This window comes from Convolutriloba macropyga, unplaced genomic scaffold, assembly GCF_964194025.1.
Source record: "Convolutriloba macropyga unplaced genomic scaffold, txConMacr16.3 SCAFFOLD_3115, whole genome shotgun sequence".
NCBI lineage: Eukaryota > Metazoa > Xenacoelomorpha > Acoela > Convolutidae > Convolutriloba > Convolutriloba macropyga.
This window is the reverse complement of record NW_027452212.1, coordinates 20001-24116: the sequence shown is the minus strand read 5'-3', so window position 1 is coordinate 24116 and position 4116 is coordinate 20001. Positions and strand designations below refer to the sequence as shown.

The 4116-nt window shown below is 40.9% G+C and overlaps 1 non-coding gene and 1 pseudogene across 1 annotated transcript in view; both read left to right on the top strand.

The window, feature by feature from the left end:
- Positions 1-1204: 1204 nt before the first annotated feature.
- On the top strand, positions 1205-1356 carry LOC142357301 (5.8S ribosomal RNA; annotated as a pseudogene).
- A 1683-nt stretch (positions 1357-3039) lies between these two features.
- Positions 3040-4116, top strand: part of LOC142357302 (large subunit ribosomal RNA) — a 3522-nt gene continuing 2445 nt past the window's right edge. The window contains exon 1 of the ribosomal RNA XR_012761589.1: positions 3040-4116. This exon is cut by the window's right edge and continues 2445 nt beyond it. This is a non-coding gene — a ribosomal RNA (large subunit ribosomal RNA).

Below are 4116 nucleotides of genomic sequence, written 5' to 3'. Positions count from 1 at the left end.
TGGCCAAGAGAGCATTTGAAGGCGAAACTTCTGCATGGGGAAGCTGCATCATGAACAAAAGTTTATATCGAGTATTATGTTGACGTTAGTAGGCCCTGGCCGAAAGCGCAGCATGTGAAAGGTATAGATAAAAGTTATCGTTGCAGTCAGTACTGTGTAGTTACTAGTAGCTGGATTTAAGCTCGAAGTGAGACACTGTTGGTGAAACTTCATCATGAGAACGTCACAAGCTGATCACGCTCTATGATATGACTAGTATTATGTTGCTTATAGTAGGCTAAGCGCAAGCCGAAACATCAACATGTGAAAGTCGTAGAATTTTGCGATCAAATTGTGGCTAGTACTGTGATGTTACTAGTAACCTTGTGTTACGTCATATGGCCAAGAGAGCATTTGAAGGCGAAACTTCTGCATGGGGAAGCTGCATCATGAACAAAAGTTTATATCGAGTATTATGTTGACGTTAGTAGGCCCTGGCCGAAAGCGCAGCATGTGAAAGGTATAGATAAAAGTTAGCGTTGCAGTCAGTACTGTGTAGTTACTAGTAGCTGGATTTAAGCTCGAAATGAGACACTGTTGGTGAAACTTCATCATGAGAACGTCACAAGCTGATCACGCTCTATGATATGACTAGTATTATGTTGCTTCTAGTAGGCTAAGCGCAAGCCGAAACATCAACATGTGAAAGTCGTAGAATTTTGCAATCAAACTGTGGCTAGTACTGTGATGTTACTAGTAACCTTTTCTTACGTCATATGGCCAAGAGAGCATTTGAAGGCGAAACTTCTGCATGGGGAAGCTGCATCATGAACAAAAGTTTATATCGAGTATTATGTTGACGTTAGTAGGCCCTGGCCGAAAGCGCAGCATGTGAAAGGTATAGATAAAAGTTATCGTTGCAGTCAGTACTGTGTAGTTACTAGTAGCTGGATTTAAGCTCGAAGTGAGACACTGTTGGTGAAACTTCATCATGAGAACGTCACAAGCTGATCACGCTCTATGATATGACTAGTATTATGTTGCTTATAGTAGGCTAAGCGCAAGCCGAAACATCAACATGTGAAAGTCGTAGAATTTTGCGATCAAACTGTGGCTAGTACTTTGATGATGCTTGTAGCCAACCGAATTGGTTGAAAAGCCCAATAAGTAAGCTAACTTGGGAGAGCTTGTTGGAAACCAAATGCTACTAGATTGGTCCAAATACATCCTTCAACAGGGGATCACTTGGCTCGCTTTACGAAGAGGAGCACAGCTATATGTGTTAATTCGGTATGAATCGCAAGATTTGTTTACCGACCTCTCTAACGCAAAAGGCGGTCTCGGCTTCGGCTGTTGACTGCGTCCGATTCAGGGTTATATAACTCTCGATTGAACACATTGATGTTCTATTGTTGGTGCTTCCAATAAAATTGGAACACTTAAAGCAGAACCGATTCAAATAATAGCATTCTGATCAATGATTGCATTCCTTGATCAAGAACTGCTGGAGTCATTGTGATGGCGAATTTTCTTCATAAGAAAATTGCAAAGAGACGGAACTTAATGAGACTAGTATTATGTTGTTTCTAGTAAGCGGAAGCTGAAACAGCAACATGTGAAAATCAAGTTTTGTTCAATGATCTCGAGGCGATAAGTACTATGAAGCAACTAGTAGCCTAAGCATGACTCAGATTTGAGACAGTCAAAAAGACTGGCGAAACTTCTTCACATGAAAGTTACATAGAGAACTACAAATGTATACAGCGAGTATTATGTTGTTTCTAGTAGGCGAAAGCTGAAACATCAACATGTGAAAGTTGTCTGCAAACTGTAGAACGATATGTGATTAGTACTGTGCTGTTACTAGTAGCCAGTCTGACTGTAGAAGCCAAGACAAAGGGAAACTAATGCATCTGAAAAGGACAAGTTATGGAAAGGTATGCACGATAAGTATTATGTTGTTTCTAGTAAGCGGCAGCTGAAACATCAACATGTGAACGTCGTTGTGTACAGTAACCTAGAACTATATAGTCCTTAGTAACGTGCATTTACTAGTACCTGTAATTGGTATTCAGACTCAGGCAGTTTGGAATAGTTTGGCAAAGATGCACCAGAGAAAACTGGGATTTGATACAGAAATTGTTGAATACAAGTATTATGCTGCTTCTAGTAGGTTGAATCCGAAACATCAGCATGTGAAAATTGAAAACATTTCTGGTTCGAATTGTCACAAGTATTTGGTGATCTGAGTAGCCAAACTCACTACAACGCCAATTGAAGGCAAAAATTCTCAACGGGAAAAGCTATTCTCATTGAATGAGCTAACAAGACGAGTATTATGTTGCTTCTAGTAGGCGAAAGCCAAAACATCAACATGTGAAAGTCTTGCTGAACAAATTTAATGTTGTTGAGCTCAGTACCGTGTGAATTAGTAGCCATAATTGGCGAGCGAAAATTGAACTGGCGAAACTTCGTCTTTGGAAAATTGCAGATGCCGAGCACTTATTTTGCAACGAGTATTATGTTGACTGTAGTAAGCGAAAGCCGAAACAGCAACATGTGAAAGCTGTTGAAATTTGTGGTCATTTTGCAATAAGTACAAGGAGTGTAACTAGTAGCCAGGTCAAAATTTGGGATAAGAATGAGCAAAAATTCTGCATGAGAACAGTTGAAATTATGAAACTAAATTACAAAGACTAGTATTATGTTGTTTCGAGTACGCGAAAGCGGAAACATCAACATGTGAACGTTTGTAACGAAGTTTCGTTAATTTTCAGCCTAGTACTGAGCAAGAACGAGTAGCCTCATCTCCAATCCCACTCAAAATGTAGTGAAATATGTGAGTGAACCTTATTCACGGTGAGGGTTTCCCGAGGTCTGTATTGCAGCGAGTATTATGTTGCTTCTAGTAAGCGAAAGCTGAAACAACAACATTTGAAAGTTGGAATTAATGACTGAATGGAAACTTCGACCTGTGTTTGATAGTAGTAGCGAACAAAACTGCTGAATCGGTTTCTGTCTCATATTGGTCAGTGAACCAATTAAGAGACAATCAACTACATAACCTGAATTGGGCGAGAGAACCCCCTTAACTTAAGCATATCAGTAAGGGGAGGAAAAGAAATCAACTGAGAATCCCTTAGTAATGGCGAATGAACAGGGAAAAGCTCATCGGGAAGAGAAATGGCAACATTTCTCGGTGTCCGGTATGGTTTGATGCTAGACTGGTGAATTTGTCCTGATGTCTACTGGAAAGTAGCATCAAAGAAGGTGAAAATCCTGTAAAGGTCATTTTCGATACCAGTCATAATGGCTCATTCCTATGAGTAGAGTTGTTTGAAAGTGCAACTCGAAGCTGGAGATATGTCTCTCCAAAAGCTAATTATAAAGCGAGACCGATAGTAAACAAGTACCGTGAGGGAAAGTTGAAAAGCACTCTGAAGAGAGAGTGAAAAGTACGTGAAACTGTTGAAGGGGAACTGGAGTGAGCGTTACCATACTCAATGCCTTGATATTATATTCTCGGCTACCGAGTAGTGTAGTTGTCGTCTTTTGGCAAATCTTGTTAATGAATCGAGCAGAAGTTTTCCTCGGAATTCTTCTTGTTGATTCTAAACAAAATGAGATAAATTGATCTTGATTGCCTGTCTGACCTCAACTTCCTATTCAATGCTCTCTACAGCCCGTCTTGAAACACGGACCAAGGAGTGTGAGTTGCTTGCAAGTGTTGTCGCTCATTGAAAGCGCACACGCGAAATGAAAGTGAACAGTGTAATTTTTATGAATTGCACTACTTTGTGTGGTGAGGGCGCCGATTCGGTGTCCCGCAACCACGGACGGTTTTGCTCTTATTGCATGACTGATCCAGAGCAAGTAGCACACGACCCGAAAGATGGTGATCTATGCTTGGGCAGGGCGAAGCCACGGGAAACCATGGTGGAAGCCCGAAGCGGTTCTGACGTGCAAATCGATCGTCTGACCTGAGCATAGGGGCGAAAGACTAATCGAACCATCTAGTAGCTGGTTTCCTCCGAAGTTTCCCTCAGGATAGCAAAAGCTTGAGCAAGATTGAAAAATCTTCGCAAAGCAATTTCATCGGTTAAAGCGAATGATTAGAGGAATGGGGGAAAATTTTTC